The following is a 27,071-nucleotide window of genomic DNA, read 5'->3' on the forward strand; positions in this document are numbered from 1 at the left end:
ATAAGGTCGGGCGGTCTGCAGGTACGCGAGCTGTGCGGTTTTGCAGGGGTGAGAAAGGCGGGAATTAGGGTCGAGTTTAATTACCGAAGGTGACAACTGCCGGTACTTGGGAACTTGTTGCATGGTCAGGAATAAGGGAAAGCTTATTTAAGGTACCATCGGACTATGCAAAGTTGCGCAGTATTGGGTACCTGCCGTATACCTTTGAGCATGGAAGAGGTGCAGTTTGCGTAGCAACTACCTGCCACCGAGGCGGTAAGCGTTATACCTCCAAGTGTAAATCATAGAAAGACGCCTGGCATCCTTTGTTTGCCAGCAACTCCGTAAGCCCTGCAGCTCGGAATCCCGACGCGCTACGGTTCCCGACGAATCAACCGACGTGATTATCGATATTGGAATACGATTTGCGTCAAGAAATCTGACGATATTTTCGAAAGCTCGATTATCTGATGATTCCCGATTCGGTTGCGCCCTTCGGAGGGGCGAAAGGACCGCGAAAATAACGAAATTAGGGCACAAAACTGCAGCGCAGAACCGCAACTTGCACGAGACGGTATCGAAGAATATTCTGAGCGTTATCTGTAACCAAGAAGTTGTTTTTGCTTCTCCTCCTCCTCGTCTTCTCCTTCTTCTTCTTCTTCTTGGCACCAGCTTCACCTGCGTTTCTTTGTATCGTTTTTCACAAATTTTCAACAGACATGTAAAAACGTGTGTACAAATTGCAGGCAAATCGTGATGGCATTATGCGAATATCTATCTTTCATTCTCTGGTATAAAAGTTTCTGGACGAGATCATTCCTGCCGGGAACAGGATATCACGGACAAGTAAAGAGGCGCAAGTTCACAAGCCATCCTTTAAACTCGCAGTCGGTTAAGAGAGAATGTACTTTTATATTATGTGCACGACCGGCCGCAAGCTCTTTCGCAATTACATTACACACATGTACAATATCGTGAGCTATGCACCGAATGTGGAGGAACTGCGCGTCAGGCTTTTCTACATACAATCACGGCTGTGACACACAACTGTACGAAAGCGAGTCAAGTTCCATTACTTCGTAGCGTAGTTATTACAGGTCTACGACGTAACTAACGGGGTGTAACGTCCGTTGCGGTGCCCTGAGACCTCATTTAATCAGCTTGCGGTCGGGAGAGAACAGCCAAGTTCAGGCGGCGCAGAGTCGTAACGTTACATAAATTGAAAGAATTGAAACGGAACAATAATTATATAATTATATTATATAACTTAGAAGAAGCAGAGAAGGTACAACTTGCAGCGCTGTTAACCGATGCGCCGATTTTTTGGTAACGTAAATCCGACTTTCGAAACGCGTGATAGGCACGACGATATTTCGTGGAAAGCGAATAAGAAGCGGCGGAGAAACGAACGAATTTGAAATAAAGTTCGAAATCCCCCCGATCTCTGGTGAAATAATTCGAAGGAGGATAGGCGGACCACACAGGCGTAGGTTGCTGGGTCTCATCACCTCCTGGACCGCGTTATGACGTAATAAAATGTACCTGCAGGACCCCGTCCTATTCGAGACAAGTCTCCGGACCCTCGAACCATCGCTGCATCAGGACCAGGAGACGGCCGCGTTATGCAGCGTGTGTATACCTTCCTATATACCGTTAAATACGGAGCGCTATTTAATTAGGCATACCGAACCTGCACCGAACCCCGATTCAGGGGACGACTGGGACGTCGATCTACGCGCAGCTGTTCCATCGTGCAACGACTCACCGAATCCCCGTCGAAATCCATTGCCGGAACCCTTTTTACCTAGCCAAGGAGCGAAGGTTACCAGGCGTTGAAAACTCGTGTGAAACACGTGGGAAGCAAAAACAATTTTAAAAAATAGTAAAAACTAAAATAAGAACATCGAAGATTATTATAAATAGATATGCGCTTATCGTCAGGCTTTTTGGGACTGTAAACTTTCACGGGTGTACACTGAAAATGTAAAATTATGTGCGACGAGATTGGGAATGAAGAACGAAATTGAGAGCAGAAATTTTTAAGGACGTTGGTCAGCCAAAAATCGATACTTTTCACTTTTTTTACATACAAAATTTGGTAAAATATTTTTTTCATCATCTTCGTATCGTTAAATAGTCAATTTTAGAGCACTGAACCGATATTGATTATCACCGACAAACGGTAATATCGAAAATAGTCTTCCCAATGAAACGATGTCATCGTATAAGAGTAAAATTGAATTAATTGAAACGTGTAATTGTCAACTCTTGTTGATACAATTTAAACATTTTATATTTTCAAAGTATTCTTTATAACTTAAGAATATAAATGATTTGATAAATACTCGACAAGCGATTATCTCGTAACGAAATTAATGAAAAGAATAGATTTCAGTTCCCCCAACCCGAGTAATCTACAAATCAAATCAAGCAGAGAAGTTTCGTGATTTGTGGTCAATTGAGTCACGGCTCGAGTTTAAGGGTACAAGGATAAATAACGTAACAGGTGCACCGATGCAATTGAAATCAGATGCGCAAGGGCTGCGAGGATGCAGGCGTAGAGAACACACCGAAGATAATAGAGATAATAGAGATCCGTGCAAGTATACGAGCGATAAATCGTCGTTAGTGGGGGCTGTCGAGTTTTGATCGTAACTGGTACCGACGGCGGTTAGAGGGTTCATTTTTCAGTCGAATTCCATTCACGGAATCAGGGGTGAGACTCGCGAGGACCGCGAGATATTTTAATTATAATCTCGAGAAGACAGAGGTGTTAGTTTTCACGTCGACACCTCAATTTCATTGGTAAGTCATGCGTGCCATGGGAAGAGAACAGCCTCTCCGCATGCGGGTCCTAAAATCAAAGACTCGAAACGATCGCTCGACCTAGCCGAGTAAACCGGTGACCCGATCCCCGGATCCGCGCAGCTATCGCTCCTATTAATCGCCGTACTAAACCGCACTCTTTATGCCCCACTAAATACTAATTGATTTACCGCAGATCGTCCTGCTCAACCGGAGACTCGTAATCGGAGGATGCGTCGTCTTCTTTTATTCTCATGGCTCGATTCACGGAGAGAAGAGAAAGAGCAGATTTTACTCAAAACTGCAGGAAAAGAGGGAAACGTAAAAGGGCTTTTGGTAAAAAACTGTCGACTAAATTTTTTACCATAAATGTAGCAGGTTTTAATCTGCATGGAGTGGTTTTCACTGATTCCAAGGTAAATTCTTCGTTTTGCGAATTGTATTTTTCTGCAGCTTTGAGGAAAATCTACTAAATTTTATTCTCTCCGTGTTTGGGTACGAAATTTAAGCGATCTGTCAGTCCTCCTCGCTCTCCTGTCACCGGATTTTTCCAGGATCTCGAATATGTGAGAATGCTTCTGGACCCACCGCGATGCTCAAGTTTTCCTTACAACACACCTCGAGGTAACCCTGCAATAATATTTGCGTCTCTGCAACTATATGACAACAGTTCGCGGGTTTTTCGATGCGGCGCGTCTCGAGAGAGACGATCCAGGTAGGATGATCCTTCGAGACGTTCTCTTCGTTGCTACAAAGCATCTCTCGCGCAATAATAACACTTGTACACTGCATGTGTGGTCGCCTTTTGCATAGTGTTCAGCCTTCGGCGCGTTGCAGTGGTTTTCATACTACGTCGCGTCAGCTGTTGCGCAAGAATATGAGAAAACCTTGCGGGGTTTAAACGAGGAATTGAAATTCACGGCAGACCTTTCGTTTTTGGACAGTTCAATGGGAGAACTTGAGTGTCGGGAAAAATGTCGCTTCTAGGTACGCGAACCTATTCGCGTTTTATACGCTTCAGGAATAACGATGAGAATTCAGGGTCGCTAAACCGCTATCGTCGATTTCTGTGTATTACATACATTTGATATATTTTTATAGCTTCGGAAGAATCTTACATTCACTGGGATACTTTCATTTTTTTACAATCATACATTTGTACCCGCACCTTAATTGTGCCCTTTTCATTCCTTCTTACGCATCGACCTTCGGTCGTTTCGAAAAATCGGATGATCGATACATTTTCTGGAACTCACGCGTGCGAATAAAATATACCCAAATACATCATCGCATTCTCCGAAATCATAAACAGGTATAATAAAAGAATTTCAATCAACTTGACTACATTTAATATTATTTTAGTTTCATATGCTGACAATGTAACTCTGTATTCGTAAATTTCTTTAATTTTTACTTTGAAATACGTGTATAAAAGTTTATCACACGTTTCGTCGATGAGTGACAGAGTCTCAGAATAAAAAATATCGTTATTCGCAATACCTGTCTAGATTAATCTACATGTAATAAACTAGACAAGAGTATTTGAGGAAGTTTCCTTATGCGGAATCGTCTTATCTCGCGTCACGATTTCGGAGGTTAGACAGAATTACGCACTGCAGCCCAAATATAACTGACGTAATTTTTATAGCTGTCCCTCGTTGTCAGAGCCACCGGTAATTAGAGATCGAGTCACCGTTTTTTGGATACCGACAACCGTGCGAGTTCCGCAAAATCCTGGCGTTAAAGATTAGAAATCGACGGATATTGGCCAAGATCGACGATCGCGAGAAAAGCCGACCGCGAGGAAATTTCCGTTGGTCAGTTGAAAATTGTGTAAAGCTTATACTTAGTTTTTACCTCGCTCAGCAGCTGTTCCCATTCCAAGACAAACTACTTCTTGCCTTCTAGTCTCGCAAATATTAACCCTGTAAGTTAGCAACTTCGTAATCGGCTACGCGTACGTGTCGCGATTTTTTAAAATAAAAAACCGCAGTTTTCGTATCGTTCTAGTCACGCCACAGACAACGCAACGTTATCGTAGCAGTGAACCTCTAATTCCGGTTCCGCGAATCGTGGAGTTCTTAATCCCGATTCTTATGATAGTTTATTCTTCCGATTAATGTACCTACAGCTTCGACGTCATCGTTTCATTGGATAGTGAATCATTCGAGTATTAACGGGAACGGGGTCAAGTCAATTTGGAAACTCGGTTTTTCTTTTTTCTCCACTTTCGTTTCAGCTATTTTCAGAAACTGCTTTCGCGAGTCGGTCAATGGCATTCCGCTCAATTGACTTTCGCGTATTTTCGCAATTCATCCGCTGTGCACTATTCTTTCTGCCGGCTTGAATCGATCGACAACGTGCTGTGTAAATAAAAAAAAGAAAAAAAAAAAAAATAAAACATCAATTTGAGATTGGCGGTGAACGATTGGAACCAAAGGAAGGTTAAAGAAGTCAAATTGAATAACAAGAAGAGGAGATGTACGTCTAACGATAAGCAAGTGAGTATGTGACGAATTAAACGGATGCGTGTCGTATAAGCAAGAAAAGCTATAACGGTACATTGTTTTCGGATTTTAATAGCTTAGGCAGCAACATGACGTGTCAAGTAAATATCATTTCACAAGAAATTTTACATAATTTTACCCAATCATATATAATACCGCTTCGAGAAAAGCAAAAGATATGCAACATAAAAAAAAAAATGGAAAGAAAAAGAAAAGAAAGAAGAAAAATAAATAAATAATAAAAACGAAAAATGAAATAAAACCAACGCAATGTTTTCATCGTACGTACATAATTTAATCGACCACCACGCAAACGACAGCGAGTCGTAGGACGATACCAGGTCTTTTTTATAAACTAAACAAGCCTTTCTAAACGGCAGCTGGTGAAGTTAGAACGCGAAAGACTGAAGGTCCCAAATACCAAGCCAGAAGTTCGTTGGCTATTCAAATCGATTCATTAGTCACTTTGTACCGGATGATTTATGTCGCGGCTCACTCCACACTATCCGGCATCTACATCGCAGCTCCATCGACCCGTATTTATATAGGCGGACGCGAACTCTTCCTAGAGAGTAAAAATCCAGTCCTCCTCCGCCTCCGTCGGGCGTCCAAACGATCGAAATCGCCGAGCTGATGAAGCGCCGGCGTTTTATTACCAATTTTTTGAAAAAAAAAAAAAAAAAAAAAACAAACGCTAACGAAAGATAAATAACACAAAGCATGAATTTCATTCGAATTTCTAGGTAATTAGACCGCTTCAGCGAATCGGCAAAAAATCGGTGTCCTATTTAAATGTTCAATTTTATTCGATATTTCTTATCTCGGGAGTTGTTACATACGTTAATTAATTATTTGGCCAATCGCCCCGCTTTAAATCACTCAGAGAAAAGTTTGGACGCAAAAGAGATGCGATTTACGATGAAAGAGTTCGCATATTAAGCGATAATCTAGACCGATAATCAGGAGTTCCGATGTCGTATATCGTCCGGTCGTAAATTAGGGGATGAACGTTGGGTTGTCAATTAAAGTTTAACGTACGTTGGCTGCCATGCCTGCAATCAGCGGCGCCGCGTTGCCATGCTTGTGAATTATACACCTTTGCGTCGGACTTTTTTCTCCGCGCATGATAGAAACTTTGAATCGAGCTGTTCGAGAATTCGAGAGACCCGGTCAGCCAGCCACCCGAGCAATAAGGCCGCGTCATAATCCCCAATTAAATTGTTCTTACCGATATCTCTGCGGCGCGTGAGATAACGCGTTCTTCGTCTTTGCCCGCAACCCGACAGACTCATACATACATAATGTATATGTATATGTATATATATAGGCGTCAGTATCCGCCGGCTTGCGTAAACACGGCTATCAATTAATTATTCGAAATCCACTCGGTCGCTCTAATTCCACGGATCACAATATCAAGTCACGGATCCTCTCTCCTTTAATTTATTTTCTTTTCTTTTACATCTCGTTATCTTCTTCCCGCAACACTCCGCGCGAATCTTGAATCGGTAGAAAAAAATCGGGTGCAAACTAATATATGGTATATATAATGCATGTATAATGTTATAACGACTGATCACAATATCGTTTTTCTTTCTTTATTTCTTTTTTTTTTTTTTCACTTTACGCAATGGAAAATTATTTTTACAGCAACGATCGGCTCTGGCGATAATTGATTCAGTCCAATCAACTGTAATCGGGACAGCTGTCCGCCTTGTTCTCGTATAGCGACAAAGAAACGTTTAGTTACCGATTAGACGACACCCTGTAGCCGTGTGTGTTATAAATACCGACTCGATAATATTTATCGCTAGAATTTTTCAATCGTACCTGCAATAATCGAGCTCGAAGGAAATTCCGCGACGTGCGATTTTGATTCAGACGGGAGCGAAACCGCGGTGAAAATATCCGAAAAAAGAAAGGCCTTATCGCGTTCACGTAAGGTCTTCTGGCGCCTCGAGAAACCCGATCGTCGGAATAATCGAGATCTAGGTGTGTACACCGCATACCGTCGCTATCAGCAAGCCGATGGTATTCCATCGGCTCGCATCTTATCAATATACAACAGAGTCGAGTCTTTTTCATAGTCGATCATCCGGTACGTCAAAACAATTACTTTCGATGATCGTCCGATACGTACAACTAATTGCGGGAGTGGGCTCGAGGATGATAGTGCCCGGCTTTATCGTAAGGGCCGTTTTCTCTCTTCGTTTCTGTCCTTGTTCCTGCAGCTCGTCTCTTAAACGTTTAAGGCACCAATAAATTTCCCCAGCAATTTTTCGATCGATCAATCGATCCATTTTCGTCAACCTGGGACAAGATACCAGCGGACCTGAACTCGGTTCTGTAAGACCGAGAGAAATGACACTAGGTTTCGAGTAGGTTGCCGGTAAAAGTGTGCATCACTCACACCGTGCACACAAATGACCGCGAAGCTGAGACGACGCTTCTTTTGAAACACCTTCACGGGACAGAGAAGGGCTGTGCACGTTGTGGGAACTCGTTGGCGAACCGGTGCTAACGACGCGCTCTGAGAATCCCCTTCGAGAGGCCTTCGTCGCCCTCTTTCCCGCGGTGAACAAGGTCGCCGCGATTTTCAAGGCATCGTAGCTGGCGGTTGATCGAGTTCAATTATTTGCGATAATTTTTTCCCACCTCGAACCGCGAATTTTCAAGCATCGATTAAGAATCCTTCGGTAAACCGCCCTTACGTGGTATATATTTCCTGCACAATATCCCGCGTTCTCCAGGAAGAATAATATAATCTTACAACTATGGGAATAAATTCGATATAAATCTAGCGAAGTTTCAGGATGAATTTTACGAGGCGCATTCGTCGCCGGTTACATGCAGCGTCAACTTCACCGAGGAGTTGCGTCGACAGTAAATCGCGGTGAGAGAAACGCAGTTAAAACCAAGTGCAGCAATCTGCGGTACCTACAAAGTATAAAAGAGAAGAACTCGTTAAAATTATACCTACTTTAAAGGTCTCCGGTGGCGCACTGCGTATGAAACGAAAGTACGGTTATACGTTTTTAAGAAGTTTTCCTTCTCCCTTTGCACGTTCTCCACGCGCTTCGCTCGCCCGTGACAAAGTACTTGGTAGAACGACGACCCGCAGGTGCATTTCGGAACCTCCAGGCTGCACAAACACCCCGGGGTTATTATTCCTGAATGCCTCTGAGAGACCGGCCGGCGACAGTGACGAATTTTCTACGTATATCAATACACGAGTAGACTCACGGTACCTATGTATTCGCACCCGCTAATTTTCGCGGGTACGCCAAGATTCGAGATCCAAGAAACAAGACACTTTTTTCACGGAAATACGCGATGCCATGAGTTTGGAATTCGTTTGCCAAGCACTCCGTGTTGCGAATACCGAATTCGGCGGTAATTACGTGTATCGTATCCTTCTGGCAAGGTTCGTGCGGCGTGGGAATGCGACCTTGACCCAGTAATTCAAGGATCGCAGGCTTTCGTTCTTCCGGCGCAATATTAACTTCGCTAGCGTTGATCGCGGAGTTTCGGTTAACGACTATTTATTTTTTCCCCTCTTTGCTTGCAAAAGTATTTCAAACATTTGCACTCTCTCACGCTGCCGGAACGTGAAATTATACAATATTTTAGAGAAAATGAGACAGGCTCGAATCGCTTTTGGCGCCGTTCAAACTCCCACGCGTCTGCGCGCAGTTCTCGCTCGTGACGTCAGCCCGGCTCCAGCCAATCGTGATAGAGGGTAAAGATGGCGCCGAGGGAATCGCGAGGTCGGAAACACCGCGGCGGGAAGTTCAAAACAAAGACAACAAACTCTGAGGGGAAATGAAAGAGAAACCTGGGATTCGAATAAACTCCGAACGCCTCGCACGTTCCGGTTTACTGAGAGCCGTATACGTGCACACGTATACCGGGGGGGGGGGAGGGGGGACAAAAAAATGTGTGTATACACAAAATAAAATTAATGTGTGTCTAATGCCGAACGAGAGAGTGACTCCGGCTTTTGTCTTTTGCTGACAAGGAGGGCACATAGATGAAGGGATCGGGGAAACGGTGTCTGGAGTCGGGGTGCCGAGGAACCGAGGGACGAGACCGGGCGTCACGGCGTGTGTAAACACTATTAACCGGGCATCGCGCCTGTAGTCTTGGATCTTGACGCGGGAGTCCCGGCGTGCACCGGACCGTCCGACTTCTTCGGGGCCGACGAAGACCTCCCTCCTGTTTGTCTAGATGCCCGTGTTTGCCGGAGACATTCCTTCTACAGTTGTACGGTTCTCGGTCTTGCTCGCCGAACCTCCGGGCGTCAGCGCCGATTTCCGTGGCCGCGGCGCCGTGGCTCCTTGATCGGCTTGCCAGAAGAGCCGTCGGGAATGTAAAATCGACGATGTTAGACAATTATACTTGACATTTGCGAGGCGTACGGGTTACGGGAATCAATTTTCTTGTACGATTTCTTGCGACGAAATTCCCCGGCCTTCTGATGACTTTTCGTTTATGCTCAGGCACGAATCTCTGCCCACGCAATTCTCGTACATTTGGATGCATACACGGTGGCCCGTGTTAAACCGTAAATCGGTAATTTCAGACAGCCTTGTTTTCGGAGAAGATCTTTGTTTACGGGATTGTGATATTCGAAAATACGAGTACGATGTATAAAAAATGGAGGCGGTTTCTGCACAGCAGTTTAAATGGTGTGAAAAATCGAGCGTCTCTTAGCGTACCATGTGAATGTAAACGCAAAATTTTCACCCCGTATAGTTAACATGCGGCTGTACCTGATCGTTCACCAAGCTACCTCGTGTACGCGGTCACCTAATATACACGGTGGATCGTTTTACGACTTATTGACTCTTCCTCGCGTGTTTACCGGAATCAGTGTGACCAGCAACACGGCGCCAAGGAGAATGCGGCCACCTCCGACGCAGTTTGCAACCGTCAGCAGTACTGGAATTAAGTAATCACTAGCTATAATAGGTATCTGGAGATTTACGCTTGAACGTGGAGTAGGCTCAAGAAAATGAAGTTTCATTCTCATCACACAACATCATGGGCAAATTGTCACCCCTCAGCTGAATATGAGACTACAGACTATTTATCCAGAGACTTCTACAAACTCTGCGGGAATAAGAAATTTCGGAAACACTGATCTAGAACTTCCGGTTCAAGATGCATAGCTCCAAAAATTCGTTACTGAAGCGAGCAAGAATTTCAGCATGACAGCTCCAAAATAGGATGTGAAGTGAATTTCCATGGATTTGAATTGTTTGCTGATTTTTCCGGAAATTCAAAGAAAGGACTGAATTTCGAATCATTCTGTTCTTCAGAAATGACTCAAATCAGCTTTCACCGATCGCTTACACCAACAATTGCTGAAATCGAGATTCCTGCTTTTACAACTTTACTTTTCTCGGAACGCACGATGCACTGCAATGAAATCGCGCAGTGCATCTGCTGCAGGACGTGCGTCACCATTTGCACAAGCGGGGCTTTTGCGTTCCCGTGATAATTTCAACCGCCAAAAGATTAGTCGACATCGCATTATTATCGTCGCGATAATGATTACTCGGCCCGATTATGTATCTATCGTTCAGCAAACACGCGCTGAGCATGTTTCCCCCACTTTTTTTTTTTTGATTCCTTTTTTTTCATTTACATACCTCTTATGCACTTCACATTATCAATGGAATCCCTCTTCGACATTACCGGAGCACCGGAAGCTCTTTGGTATTTTTACGCTATTCCAAGTATACGGGAAAGTTGCGGTTCAATCTCAAAGTCACCCGAAACTCCAATGAACGGCATGTAAAGAGCGACGAATTGAGTGAATTGAAATTAGCCAATAGGTTAGAAAGATGGAAATATTTGACTAGACATTCTGTATATTATCTCAACTAAGTCCTCTTGATGCGGAGGTGAAAGGAAGGTCCTCGAAAAAAGAACAACCTCATTTTCCACTTGGCATCGTCAGCCACCTGCAGTCGGTTCTTTTACGTATTCTGCAGTACGCGAGGGTTTGAAACCTGTAGAGGAGAATGGATGCTGAAGGAATTCCGGGCGCGTTCAACAAAAAAGAAAAAATAGCAAGATCGCAAATTTGTTGACAGTGAAAAACAGTTGTAGTTGCGGGCAAGGAAGAAATTTTGAAATATATACTCCGTGGCCTCTTCCCTTTATTTCGTTCCCCGCATCGCGCGTGTGTATTTCTCTCCTTTTTCGGCACCTTACACGTCCTTTAAGTGGACATAACGTGGGCCTGTACGTAAAGAGTGTTGGGAGAATTCGAGTTGATGGCGGCGATAAAATTGTCGCGGTTGTATATTTTTCAATTTGTTTTTTCCGGGAAGAAGTACAAGGGTCGCCGACTTATAACAACCCGCACGGCACGGCATGGCTCCGGAGCCTGCAGAGAACGCAGAGATCGGAGAAGAGTGCTCTGAAACTTTAGAACTGTAATAAAAATGACACTATGGCGAATACGCCGTCAGTCCTGGCTATAAGCATACACCTATAGCCACTCATATGCACGGTCGCGTTATTATTCCTCCGGGGAAAACGGCGAGTGCGACTGATGTGAAGCTGCCCATAAATTTCGCCGCGTTCGACAACGCCTTAGATGCCCTCAAAAAGCGTCCCTCGGACGGAGGGTTGCAGTCGATTTGTCGATTTGTCGATTTTGCGATTTCCGAGATCCACGATCAGCCCAGGCTTCGGCATCGGGTTCTTTGACGAGACGCCGGATGGTCGCTGGCGCAGGGTCGACGACCATGGTGAACGAGGAAGGTAACTGCAGTGGGTGGATGTGTTATTCGCCCGGCAAGCCGCAGGTCCCCGGTGAAGAAGGAAATCGTAGTGAGATACGAGTTGTAAAATTCAGCAAACGCGAGGTACATGGTCCGTGACAGAAGCGAACACAACACATTAGTCAGGAATGAGTTGCGCCGAGGAGAGGAAAAGGCGGGCGGTCGTCTCTGCGGAGTCCCGGTATACATGTAACGTCCACCTGGGCGCCACGCCGCTGGTACGTTGGTATGTTTACGACTATTCGCGATCTGTCTGCCAATTTGTTTCATAGTTTGATAAATACCTATGTCAGAACGCGACTCCCGCTGCACCGCGGTTCAACAAACTCACTCCGTGCGCTCTACGCGTTTCGAAATCCGACTGGTGTGTAAAACAAACTGGGCCGGGTGCAGAACCGCGACGGAATATCCACTCGAAAACATCTCCTCCACTCAGTCAACCGGGACACACGAGCGATGAGATTTGGTTTCCGCAACCATTTGGGTTACTAAAACGTAAACAAATTTTGGCTGCATTCGGAGCGTCGGATCGATCACTGGGACAGCTTCAGCATCCCCTCGCAGACTTCGGTGGCTTTGAGCTTTTCGGAACGTGTTGGTAAATTTCTTCAGCTTCGTCATCGACGGAATTTCAGATATTCTCTCGGTAGGTAGATACTGACGTGAAGGTAGAACAGTAAACATCAATTGCAGTCGTCGTGACTCACGGGGAGATCTGCCTGACACGTAGAAGGACAATGTTGGAATTGACGTGCGGTCGATTTCAAAACCTTAACAACTATTTGCGAATTTACTCAGTCTCTGCCATAGGTACCGACTGCATTTACAGCGCATCATCGTGACTCGGGCGAAACCCAGATGTTTCGTCACTGCAGCAACGACGCGTGTAATTCTTTTTCCTCGGAATGACGATATCGGTGTGGACGACTCATCCGCGATAATGGGGCCTGCATGTCCCGGAACCCGGGACGCGGTGAAGGAGAATATTTGTGACGCGGTCCGGGAACCGAGTCCCCGAAGTCAGCTGGCAACTACCACAGTCGCAACTCCTTTTCTCCCAATGGGAATAAGGCGCTGGTTCTCCGCCCTCTTTGAGCTCCGAGAAGCGGGCGAGGATCCGGCGTATCTTAATTGTAAACCAGACATGATACCGAACCGCAATTTGTCCCCCCGTCGAAGGAGAAAAGAGGGCCGCCTCACTCCCCCGTCGAGGTGAACCGGCCACTAAGTCTTTGCTAATGGAACGCCAGTCGATGCTGGAGGCAGTTTGGCCCGTTCTACTATCTTAAACTATCTTAAAGGGGAACTGGTTCCGTTTTAATGGGAACTCGAACTTCTTGATTGCCTGATATACTCTCAGCTGGGTCAAGTGAGAACTTTGAGCTTTTTCCCAGGGATGTCGTAAGGACGTTGCGTCCTTCACAGGAAACTGAATCCCGCCCCGACCTTCCTCCTCTTTCACCGTACCTGCAGGATCATGCCTCTGCGTTTCCCCCAAAGCCGGAAATCCCGCCGCTTCCAGAGGCCGGTTGGTCCCAACTGCGTTAATGCTCTGGCAACGAGGACAATTGACAAAGAGCTGCCATACCGGAATGGGCGGGTGCCACAGCCGTGTGGAAGGATTTCCTCGACTTAAGCAGATTAAATTAGCCACCGCGTTAAACGTAGTAGGTATTCCGCGGGACTTAATCCTGCACCGACAGAGGGACATTGTGACACTCGCCGACAGCCGTGGGCAGTTAAATGTGCTCACCGCCCCCGTAGAGGACGGTTTATACTCAGCTGTATTTCATAGCTATAAAAGAAAATCACTTTGTCACATTCTCAACGATAAATTGATCGCTAATAAACGTTTCTCATCTGCCTGCGACACTCGGGAACTATCATCCTGGAATCTCGACACTCGTGCCCGTTTTGGCCACGATTACCACTTTGGTTTAATGTTTCGGTCGGACGGCGTGAGAAATTGGTCTCAAATCTGGCAGAAGAACCTTGAAGCGTTAATCACGAATCAGGAACAACTTGTGCGCTTGATGAGGGTGATGTATGAAATTTTACGCCAGTTGTTAAGGAATGCCTGCTAATTTCTCTTCCAACGTTGACAAAGAAACTTTCTTAGTTCTCTTCTTGTCGTACCTTACCAAATGACCGTTTCGACTCGAGATGATCCGGGAGCATTGAGTCTCGGTTAGTTGTCAACTGTATATCACTCTACGATGAGCCGTCAATAATATATGTGCACACTCGCTATTGTCACGTATGTATATAATCCTGTCATAAAATAGAATTGATACGTCACGAGTCGACTGGTCGTTAAGGGTACTAGAAAACAGATATTATTATTTATTACCAACCGCATTGACTCACCTCGGCGGTAAACACACACGAGTTAACCGATGTGCAACACGGGACGAACTCGCATCTCTGTAATAATCCTCCCGTTGGTCTTCTCTCTCATACACCAACGACGATTTAACGGGATTTCTGGGTTCCACCTCACGGTTTCACCTCGATCCGATTGGCCGACCGGAGATCGTAGAAAGTTTGGAGGTAAAGAAAAAGAAAAAACAAAAAAGAATATGCGCGGCAACTAAAACATGCGCTGCACAGTCGCAGCTGTTGGAGATGTTGAGGTTCCGTTCCGTTTTCCTCGTGCGGTTAAACACAAGGGTCCATCGCATCGAGCAACTGCTTCGTGGGTGGTCCAACTCGCTTCTCCAGGTCCAGGTAGGCTCGAACAATCACCGTTCTCGTGTAGCACACCCGTTCAATCCGATCCCTGGAGACTCAATCTCGACCTGTACCAAGGCACTACCCTCCCTGAGAACGAGGAACAATTCGCCGAGCTGTAGCTGCGCTCATTTACTCGCTAACAAGCAGCGTGCCCAAATTATGCACCGGAATGCAAGAGCAAAAAATGAATTCTCGCAAACATAGAGCCCCTTCAACCTCGGCCAGTGGAGCCTGCTAATAACCGAGCTCTAGAACCGCGGTGCAAAGGCCGCTGCTCCTCCCTCGGAGGTCCACTCCAACTCCCGAATGCATAAATTCGCTAATTTAGACGCGAGGTGAGCTCGGGGACGTCGTCGGCGCCGGTCACCGCCAAAGAAGTCACAGTAGCCGTACCGAAGCTGAGTGAGCAGCCTCGACGAGGCCCAACTTTTCGTTAATCAACGACTAAATTGTTTTCGCTTCCACCCGGCCATGAAGTCAAACTCGCTTTGTCCCTCAGGAGTTCCCGAAGAATTTGAAAGACGGTTACTGCTTTCGAAGTTTCACCCTCCCGCACGTTTTTTGCCAATCGTCTAGACTGGTACCTTTGGTCGATATTATCGTTGTCAGTACTCTGAGACCCTGAAGACACTGCAACAGGTTACACAGATGTGACGAAACCAATTCTTGACAATAGCACGTTTTCTATCAATGCTCCAGGATTGGTAACGAACGGAAATCTCATTTAGAACGAAACGTTAAAAATCAGGATTGCAGCAGGTGCCGATTTCAGTTTCGAACGTAGACAAATGAATCCACTAAATGGCCATAATTCCGTATGATCAGAACGACGAACGTTACCATCCCATGCGAACGTTGCTGAAGTTCGAAATTTGAACGATTCAAAATATTGGCCATTTGGAGTTTTAGAGATTCGGAATTACGACCGTTCGCGTTCGGTCCAATGGTCTGTCTGAACTTTGACCGTCCGAACCTTCCACTGTCCCTCCATAACCACTTTCGGCATGGTAATCGGCTATGAAAGCAGATGGTACACGACGGTGCGGGAGCTCGTTTGAAAATAAAAATCGGTGTTTTTGCGCGGTGCTCCGGATGTCCGGCACGTGTCGGTGTTCGGCCCGAGGCTGACAGAAACCTCGCGTGCCACAAATTGCTATATAACGGAGTACACGAGACGTTCACGCGCGCCTCTCTCCGGTCCCTTCCTCGCCGCTCTCCCTTCATCTCCGTCGATGCGGAGCTTTCAGCATGTGGCGGTGGTGCCGGCGTGCCTCGGTATATTACACGACCTTCCCCCGCCCCTAACAAGATAGCACCGCAACCTTCCAGCACATCGGTTTATTGCACACGGTAGTCGAGCGCTTGATTGCGTTCTTCGATACCTGCACCGACGACGGTGCCGCCGATCCGCCATCTCCTGGTCCCGTCCTCCGGACGGCGAGGAAAAGGAGCGGGCGATCACGGGCCCACCGAATCGGGAGTTATTTGTTTGTTTTCGAAGGAACCAATTCCATCGCGTCGCGGTTCCTTCCTCCCACGCTGCAGCGCGGTGCTCACTTTCTGATCGATTGGTCTCACCCCGGAAATCCCGACGTTGAGTACACATTCCCCGTTCACTAGGCGCCGTCTGTCGCGATATTGCCAGCTCAAAGCTGCCGGCGCATGGCGAGCGTTCGCCACCCTGTAGCAAATATACGAACGCTCCGAGTGAACGGAACAGGACCGAATCGGTAAATGGTTGACAGGAGTTGATGGCTCCTGCAGGCCAATGCAGGGGTTTCTATTAAAAGAGGCACCCAACTCATCGCCGTAACCTCATGAATATGCAGAATGCCACACGCTGATCGATCAGTCATTCATTCCCGCACAAAGGGTTGCCGAGGCGCTCAAACACCGGAGGTGTTTATCCATCGTCGGATGATCTCGTTTTTCAAACAATTAATCAGAGCCGCCTGAGAACCGCTGCAGTCTGGTCGAGAGCCGAGTGGCCCAGAGCAGATAGCAAAGGGGTTTCATTATTTCTGGTCTGGCACCTCGCTATGATGTGCGAACTCTTTTCACAGGCGTGAATGCGTAGACCTGCACCGGGCCACGGGAGTGCCGTTTCAATGAACACGCTCACTCGACGATTTTTCAAAGCCTTAGAAGGCCCGGTAATGATTTGAAATTTGCGAATTGCTATCGGCTGCACCGTTGGGACCACCATTCTTTCCACTATTATTTCAACGATAGCGTGAGGGAAATGTGAGTAGACAATACATTATGCAAATTGACGAGCAGTTACGGATACACCGAAGGAGAGATGAAATTGCAGCGGGTTATTCGAATCGCGTTTCATCTTCTTTTTCTTTTTCTTTTTTCTCTCTTTTCTTGAACAGTCCCAGTGGAATAATAATTCGCTTTGCTCCAAACACCTCGCCGCACGACGCAACGCACGTACGAAGCTCGTTGCATTTAGGAAAGTCGCGACCTTAGCGAGCAGAGGCCTCCTGCATTGATGAAAAGCGAATATTAAGCGTTAAGAGGGACTCAGAACCAACGCTGCAACCGCTGCTAAGCGATCATTACCCCGATCTCACGGAGCCCGGTAAACGTTGTGATTACCTCAACTTAATTCGCCAGATAATAGAGACGTAGGCCCCTCAGCATTACCGTCGCCCTCCACACTGCGTCCCGGTGGGCTGCGAATATCTCCTAATTACTATATAAAAACCCCGTTCGAAAAGAATAGAAAAGGAGAAAAAAAAGCCGAAGACATGAAAAAAAGAAATGGAACGAAAACGGCGCAAAACGACCATCCTGATCCGCAGATGGCGCCTGCGATCCTACGCGGTGAGACCCTTTTAGTGACTGTAACGATCGGGGAACTTTCGGTGCGCTGAAGATGGACGTTTATGAAGGAATTAACTAATTGGCGATGCGTGAGCATTCTTATTACTTCGTAGAGCTGCTGACCACGGTTATAGCTTCTAGCGATTTTGTGGAATGATTGCCCAACGACGCGAGACTGGAAAGATGAGAAAAGAATTACCACTGTTGCTCGCTATATGTATAATTTCCACACCGTACAATGTGCGTCAGAGAGTTTGCTCAACGTTAACTCGTGAACAAATCGAGTGGATAAGAAATGGACGTGTCCACCAATCAATCCGTTACTGTTCGTCATGCACAGTGAGAAACGCGAACGTTGACCATTAACCGTTTAAACATGTCCCGTTTCCGGCTGCTGATCATTACATGCAGCGTGGCACTTCGAGGTGTTATAATTCCACGTGCCCTTCCCGCTGTCCAGGGTGAAGTCGTAACGAAACCAAAGTACCATAATCAAGCCAAGCTCAGTCCAGCGTTCAATTACACCTCGAGCGCTCCAAGATTACCTGAAATATACCCACATTCGGATCAGCGTTCCTCGAAGTCTGGCCAACATGCGAGGATGCAACTTCTGCTAGCCCTCCGGTAGGCGGTACAGCGGGGCGGCTTTCATTTCAATCATTCGCCAAGCCTCGGGCAGACTCTAGGAATAACGAAGCATACCCGTTGCAATCGGCTTCCCGGCTCTTCAACGCTCGTCTTCGAACCGGACAGGATGTTCACGCTGGTCCTGGTCCGGGGGCGTAGTTTGGCAACGGTAAACAACGATTTTTCTTCGATATAGTTTTTTACCGAGAACCAGAGATTCGCGATACTCTAAACTCTACAGGGTGGAACTCTGGGGCTATAGAAGAACGCGCTCGGCTATTACGAAACGCTGAATCACGGTCTTTCCGAACTAGCATCGGGAGTCAAAATTCTGGAACTTTGATCGACCCCTCCGTGTGAAATTAAATCGATACTCCCATACTCTTTCAACCTCTTCCAGACACGCTGCACAGTCGGTTCTGGACACCCTCTATACACGCGGCTGCACGCTACGTTCTTTGGGAGCTCGAGGTTTGGCTTCGCCGAGGTGATCTTAGAGATTCGCGTCCCGCCCACGCAACCTCGCACGACCCTTCATGCCCCCGAGTCCAAAGGCACCGCCGAATCGCAAAGTAAACGCTACCTGCGAAATCGCTCAATTTATCGCAGGCCTTTGAACCACGACACGTATAATAATACCGGTCGATGGGGTGGACCAAAATGGGTTGCAGAATCCCTCTTCTCTTTCCCTCCATACCTCGAGTGACATTTCCGAGACAGGTTCGACCTTCGTTGCGGTTGATCACTGCTTTTCTCAAGTTCACAAGTCGGTCAAGTCACGATGAAAGAAGACGGAGAGACACGAATTCCAAACGAACTGTTCACGAGTGGCGTTCGGCCGGCCGAGACAGACTAAAAAGGAGATCGAGGTAGTACGGTGGTATACTTTTTGGATCGCAGCGGTAGTACAACCGGATCAATTTGTACATGAGATGGTATAAACGGCGCGAGTACACGAGGAACAGAAGGTACGTGAACCGCACGTGTGTACAAGAGCTGGTCGTATAAGAGCTGAGAAATTGATTGCTTCGGTTCGCCTTCTCCTCTCTTCTCATCTTTTCTTTTCTTCTTAGTTAGCAAAGCCATAACTAACCGCTCTCCTCTCCTCTCCTCTCCCCTCCTCTCCTCTCCTCTTTCCTCTCTCTCTCTTCTCGTCGCTCCGCGCGGCGCTCTCGCAAGATTCGGCCCTCCCTGCGGAGCTGCTTGTAAACATTTTGGCGCCACAATACAGCACCGTACCTTATTACCGGTCCCTGCATACATCGTCGGCTCGCCCTTTGCCGCGCTTCTCGATACTACACACTTCGCCTTGATATCCTATATTTACTACTTTTTATGATTAATCGAACCGCCTCACGTACCTACCCGTAACCCATACACGCTTTACTCCTCGGATTTAATCTACCTTTGGATCGAGGCAGATAAACCAGTATTCAAAATCCCATCCAACCTGTGGGATTTAAAAAATTTACCCATTTCCTTTTCAATCCAACCGGTAGATTAATTCTTTCAGGGATCGAAGCGATTTCACAGCGGTCCACCGCGTGCGTGTACAAATTTCACACAGGCTTCACCGATTTCATTGAATGACGGATATGTTGAAACAGTTTCGACTTTAACGATATTATCGAATTTCAATGATTTCAAGCCAGAATTTGTGAAACTTCACGGGATTCAATTGAAATTTCACCACCCGTTTTCAAAAATTTTATAGGTATCTTGTGCGTTGGTTCACCGATTCCATGAAGTCACTTCAGCGAGTACCAGATTTTTCAACCAAACATATCTTCCAAGGAGTATATATCGATCAATCCGTTCCCCCGTATCAATCCATCATCTATACTACGATCCCGAATCGACATCTGCGCAAAGTGTTTGCGCGTGTTTGACAAGCATATAAATCCTCAGAAGCAGCGCGAGATTGTCTTTAAGCCAAATTCTTCCAATTTCCATGCACTTCGTTTACCGATAAAAAAACACCGCTCGTAAATTTCACGTGAACACCTACGCACGCGTATCGAAATCCTATTTGTGAAGGCGATACTGCGGCTGCGGTCCGGCGGCCCGGAGCGATCGAAATAGGTACAAGAGTGAATTGCAGGGCGTACGGCGGGGAAGGATGATCGGTGATCGCCGATCGGATCGGATTTCAATGAAGCCGCGATCTCTTCATCGCTTCTTGGCACACGCGCGGCGCTTGCTCTTGAAGCCAGCGATCTCTCGATGGATCCGACAACGACACGTCGTCGAGGCTGCGGAGCGCAGCGCACGGCCTGCCGTGCAGCAGGCAACCTCGCTATCATTACAGCTCACTATACAACTTTCTGAATAAATTTCATCGATATTCTTCGATTAAATCTTCAACTGAAGCCAAGCTGGAGTCCATGCTTTCTCTTGTAAAAATAATTACGGTCTATACGCACGCCCTGCTGATTAGCCCATAATCATGTTTATTTTTACCTCTAATTTCTTTTTTCTTTACAAACTCTCCGTTTCAACCGTTGATATTTCCCTCCAAGCACGAGGATAAACCGAAATCGTTTGAACCCTATAAGAGATGAAGAAACAAAATCACAGGAACCGATATTAGTACCCCGCACGCTCTGTTCGTTCCACTTTACACCCTCTTCCAAAATTCATGACGATCCCGTCGATTACCGTGACCCGAGTGATCCAAAGCTAACACGGCCATAGTTCAATGCGTTCGGTATCGTTGGTTACAACGCGTCCCACATATATAAATAATTAATTATGCATTAATTAGCCTCGAATCCCGGCCGGTAGGTTGTTTTGGATCGTGTTGATCCGGGGGCGATTAGTTTGCGCGGTGCGGAGTCCGGATTACCGAGGTGGACGGTAATGGGTGATGAGGATTCTCACCTATCCCCGCGGTGTGTTTCGGAATTTAAATCCGATTCGAAACTGTCGTTACCCGCGGTCAGCGGGCCGTGGACGATCGGCGGTTTATACGTATCGTGGAAACGGAGCCCGGCCGCAGCCTCTCTAAGAGCTGCAGGGGCAATTGGCTCTGCATGGGAGTTCGGGCCGGTTCCCAAAGGTCGCGCCATCCAGCCGGGGGCCCCCGACCGCTTATTAAATTTAATTATTCCCCCGACAAATGATTCGGTATTAATTGGTCGTAGAAAGCCGGCCGTTACGGGCAAACAACCCAAAAACTGTTATACCCCGAAGACACGCGCAGGACGCGTCTTAACTCTGACGATGAGCGACAGGAGGGGAGGGGGGTGGGGGGCAAAAATCGTTTGAAAAAACAGGCCGAGGGGAAGGGAAAAAATGAGGCAGGTAGGGTTATGCGTGCGCCGACACACGCCTCTAACCTACAAAAGTAGGTACGGGACCCGAGACGCGAGAGATCCCCGGGTGTTATTATTTTTAAGAGTGGTTGGATTGAATTTTTATAGGGTTGTTGGCATATATTAACGGCCCCGAGCGGTTCTCAACCGGGGTAAAAAGTGTCGAGGGATTGTCCGAGGTGAGGGGCGGCTGACGAATCGGGGTTTGAACACCTCGGCAGCCGTCGCGTATAATGAGATCCGTCCTACGTTGGCAACCCTTCCGCCACCTAGCAACGATATCCTCCCCACGTACCACGGTGCGTGTATACGCTTTCTCAGCCGCGTTAGCATATGAATACCCACCCCGGCAGCCCCGCGCCCCGGAACGGTGAAATACAACTAATAAAAAGTTGAAAGGAACCCGGCGATACACCACCATTATACTCGGACGCATCGGTGAACGCTCGGCACCGGAGCAGGGGCCTGAATCGGCTCGTATAATAAGCTATTCACTCGATGATACGGTGTCCAAGGGCGTTGAAGGGTGTTGTTAACAAGATGACCACCGCAAAGGGTTGCCTTGTACATCCCTGCCGAAACACCTTGGGACTTTACGGATTTCTCCGTAGAAATCGGACACATTTGCAGGCTTCAACTTTACAGACGCTCGTCTTCACTTTCAATTTTTTGCATACCTCGCTGTGGCGAACGGCACAATATGTATACTTCACAACTGCGAAATGGGACTAAAGTTCATTTTCTTCAAATTGAGTGGTCCCAATTCTTATCACGTAATAGTAGATTTTCTCATTGCTTCGCGGTCAGAACTTATCGAGATTTGAATAAATTCTACCTTCACAGACCATTCCTATTTTCCTATATTATTGAAAGTTCCTGAAAGCGTTTGAAACCGTGCGGCGCCACGCGGCCTCTCGAGTCAGGGTATAACGAGGCCCGACGTCATTATCTTTCGGAACACTATATGCTTTCGGGTGATATAAGAGGTCACGAAGCGCGATCAGCTGGTACGAGTTCCATTAGGTTTCGACATTGAACGTGAATGATTTGCGCGTGATGTCCAGGGGTTAATAGCTGCGCTTAAAAATTAATTTGGTTGATTAGCCGAAGATAGGAGAGCTCGACGAGGGTCAGAAGGTCACGGCAGAGCGACTGGGCTGATCGTGGCAACGGAACTTGGCCTAGAACGACATATTTAGATAATACGCCGGTTGTGGTAACGGACGCTGCGTCGTTACGGTCTACGCTACACAGAATCGCTCTCTTGTCTTTTTTCCCCCCTTTTTTTATTCTATCAGCTTCGCTTTTCCCTCTCTCTCTCTCTCCTACCACCAGGCGGCGGTGCCCTTCGATAACTGCGCAATTTGTGTAGGAATTCACGCGCTGCTCTCGCTCTCGAGTGTCCGTGACGAGTGACGCAACGCCCGACGTCCCCCTTGGCCCTTTGCCTTTCAACGGCACAGACCTAACGCGATAATCACGGACCCGGTCCTTTCCTTATACCCTGCAAGCTGCAATTTAAGAAACTCGCGTACGTCGTCGAAGGTACATACCTACTTGTGTAGGCATGTTGCACCTTACATCTCGGACGGTTTTCAAATATGCCGCGCTCCTAACGCTGGGAATTACTTTGCGTTGGTAACCAACGGTAATTCATACCTGGTAAAAATATGACTCGATCAATTTTCGACGTCAGGAAAAAATCAAAGCGTATCACGATAGCCTGAACTAAATTGACAGCGGTAAGTATAAAATTGAACCAATTCACATCGAAATTTGTTTTCCTTCGGTCATTCCTTTGACCACTTAAGGTGCGGGAACGTTTTCCCTCCGTCCGCTGTTAACGCGCGTGTATAAAGACGAAGGGAATAAAGAGCCCAGCGACGATCACGGCGTCTCATTGGGGGACCGGGGCGGATAAAGGGGGTCTGATTGAGCGGCGTCTGACGGAGGCGCCGCCTCCACCTCCGTGTCCGATGCGGACGATTATTAGTAAGCATTACTCAGGCCCGTCGACGTCTCATTGACACTCGTCCCGGCGCTTCAGGGCTGACTGCGCAAAGTGGCGCAAAGCAGCTTCGTGTGGTTATTGTGCAGCCGGGTATATAATTTCGCCGGAATGCGGCCGTGTGATTGATTTAAACGCGGTGGCGCGCGCGCGCCTTTCTCGTGCACGAAGAGCCGGCTGTCATGTCAAAATATATGTTGGTACCCCGTAGGCGGGGTGCGGGGGAAGGAGATCGGCGGCTAGGAGAACGGGGATCCCGTCCGAGGATCGCCGCTGATAGAGTCGTCGGTTTCTTGTGCCACAATTTCGCCCGTTTACGATCGCGTATATCAGAACCGTGGGTCCGCGGAGGAGACGCGAAACCGAGGTGTCCCGGACACCGCAGTAAAATGCATTTATGCATAACCCGACAACGCCCCGGTTATGAAGAGACTCTCTGCTCGCTCTGGGGCGTCGCAGCCCTAGAACGCGCGTCGATAGTGAGCTCGATTTTTTAACGACCCTCAAAGAAACAGCTCGCCGGACTCAACGTCGTCTTCGAGTCGTTACCGGGATCCCGGGAGGTCCGTTCCCGACTTTTGGGTGCAGTGCGCGTCGCGTAAATCACCGTCCGCGTATACCCGTGTATTTGCTGTAAGAATCGGCGGATTTATCGATCGCTGAGATTCGTCCCCCGCGATGAATTGTCAGGCGATCGGCAGAGCCGAGATTCCAGTCGCGTGGCTCGGGGGCTAATCAAAAATTACTGATCGTCGTGCTTGGTCTCGGTTCGGTACCTGCGACGAGCCAGGTCCAGGTGATGCGGGATGGATATGAAAGCGCCGGTTGTTCGGTCATTGTTCCAAGTCATTCGACAGCTCGCCCGCTCCTACACGCGGCCTGTAATTTCACGGACCGACGGCAGCCGAATCACCTCGGTTATATTATATAGAGAGATACCGATTAAATTTGATGCGAACGAGAGTGCTGACAGAGTGAATTGGGCGAGGTCAGGACCCACCGATCTTCGCCACTCCCCCGCCGATCGATAGATCTCGGATAACGCGATGCCACCGAGAAGCGATCGCGCGTATTGATCTCGGCTAACCGAACAGGCACGTTTTAATCTACGAGTATAATATTTCAGGTGGCTATCGACCGAGAATAATTCTCTACGTTCTTGCCGATAGATATGCGTTCTCCGGATAGTCCGACGGGGCCTGGGTTGGATTCTAGTCAAAAAACACTCTGGTTAGACTGCGATTCTGAGCCCCGATTCGATTCTGCTGAGGAAAACACAAGCTTGAAGATATTTGGAAACGTGGAGAAACGCATCTACAGCACAGTGTTCACGGTGTTCCAGCAGTGGGTTGAAAAAATCCGAGAGATGGTGCGATGATTGATACTTAGTTCGTAGTACAAACACAGCGAACGATGGTAAACCACTCGTCTGAATAGGGGATAAGTGTGTAGATGACAAGTCGGGGGTTAGGTGACGGGTGGACCCCTCGACCGATGTAAATGGTATGCAGCGACGTCGGGGTAGCGAGACACCGCGGCCCGTGTACGGTGAGACAATGCGTCTAGGTGACGGGGCGAAAAGACGTAGTCCGTAGTTTGTTCAAGCTCCTGCCGACTACTTGGGGAAGAGGATTAAAGCGAAGCTGCGCGCCCGGCGCCTTATTGGGAAATTCTCAAGGCGGAAGGACCGGAGACAATAACTCAGAAAGGCGAAGCTGGGAACTGGGGCTAGGTCAGGGCGGCGGTGATAAGGAAATATACGGGCCAGTGTCCAGGGGTCCGATAAATCGAACGAATTGAACGCGTGAGAACCTGCCTCGAAGACGTCATCGGTATGTGATTAATAGCGGGCGGCACGATACCGCGACGATGTACGAACAAGGCTCCCTCCTGTCCTGGTCCTGTCCTCCGTGTCCTGTCCCCTGGTTCATACACGGTGTCTCATAACCGTCCTGCGTGACAGCATTAAGGCCCCGACGTTATCGGTCTCACATCGATCACAACCTCGCGTAGATATGTTTTATGTAGTAATAGTGTGTTGTACTATCCGAATGTAAGTCCCGGATGTCGTGCCTACCTCGTTCTCTTCGTGCTGGCCAATGAGATGTACGTACGAATTTTCAAGTCCCGCGATTTATTACGGCCACACGCCACCCAACTCTCGATCATCGACGAGGTTAAACGGTCCACCGTTCTCATATCTAATCACACACGCACTTACTACTTGTATTTCAATACTGTTTGTTGTTATACGGTAAGAGCAATCGTAATAACAGAACTATACATGAAAGTAGGTGTGACGTAATAACGACAAGTCACTTGGCCTAAAGGTATGAGGGTAATCCTACGTGAACTTAATTTCGCCAAACTTAATAAAAATATCAGTGTTTGTCCGTATAATTTCGGTCGACGCGAGGCACTGGGTCTTTCCTGGACTTTTTCAGGCGCTGAGCCGCCCGGTAAGGACAGACCTACTAATTGAATAAGATCACATTACCGAGATGTGTCCAGAAGATCGGACTCTCGGAGCGGTTCCAGAGTGCGTGGGCGAACGTTCACACGCCACGAAGGCTCGCGGTGAGGATGAGAGGAAGACGGTCCGCCGCGGAGAGAGAGAGAGAGAGAGAGAGGGAGAGAGAGAGAGAGAGAGAAAGAGAAGGGAAGAAAGGGACAGAAGAAGTGCAGGCGGAGAAGGAATCCCAAAGCCGAAGATTCCAGCTCGCGCTAGTTCCTTCCCTCTTATTTATGCTCTTGTTTATTTATTACTTGTCAAAGAACGCCATAAGCTCGTCTTGAAACGCAACGCTGCTGCGGCTGCTGCTGCACCGATATGCAGCGCCCTGCAGGACGTGGCGTGCGTGTGAGGCTGCAGGGTTGAGCGGCCGTCTGCAGACCGGAGATAATGAAAATTCTTATTATAAATTTGAATATAATTCGCGGCCATCGCGCATTTGGGCTCCGGGTGAAGAGGTCAGGCCTCGAGAAATTCCCGTTTCGGCATAGTCCGGCGGAGCGCGCCGCAAAGGCCGGGACGAGCTTTATTACAGCGATACCGAAGCCGCGGGACAGGGTGAAATTTAATTTGTTGTTTCGGAAGTGTTCCTCGTATCACGCTTGCTCGGCATCTCCTCGGCCAAGAGTCGGCTGTCCGTCGTTTCCAGTCGCCAAGGGCGGGTTTCGGCCACCTTCGGACGTGGCGAACCCAGCGACGCGACGCGTCTCCGCCTCGGGCTCGACCCAAGAGCAAGGTGCGCTCCGGCGGGACGGAAGAGGAGGCAGCCAGTTTTGTAACTTCGAATTAAATTTCACAGCTCGTGAACCAAGTGTCGACTCGCGACTGCCGGCGTGATGAACAAGACGCGCGCCGCCCGCCGCAGCCTAGCCGTCCAGACGCGCCGCGCCGCGACGACGACTAAGGACGCTCTATACTCATTATACTCATGCCCAAACGAATGACTGACACTCCGAC

The 27,071-nt window shown here is 47.8% G+C and overlaps 1 protein-coding gene across 1 annotated transcript in view; it reads right to left on the bottom strand.

Annotated features, from left to right (window-relative positions):
* The window catches only part of LOC107224470 (fibroblast growth factor 17), a 98,498-nt gene that overhangs the window by 56,263 nt on the left and 15,164 nt on the right, over positions 1 to 27,071 (bottom strand). The window lies entirely within an intron of this gene.

The sequence above is a fragment of the Neodiprion lecontei genome, chromosome 6, assembly GCF_021901455.1.
Source record: "Neodiprion lecontei isolate iyNeoLeco1 chromosome 6, iyNeoLeco1.1, whole genome shotgun sequence".
In the NCBI taxonomy this organism is placed as follows: domain Eukaryota; kingdom Metazoa; phylum Arthropoda; class Insecta; order Hymenoptera; family Diprionidae; genus Neodiprion; species Neodiprion lecontei.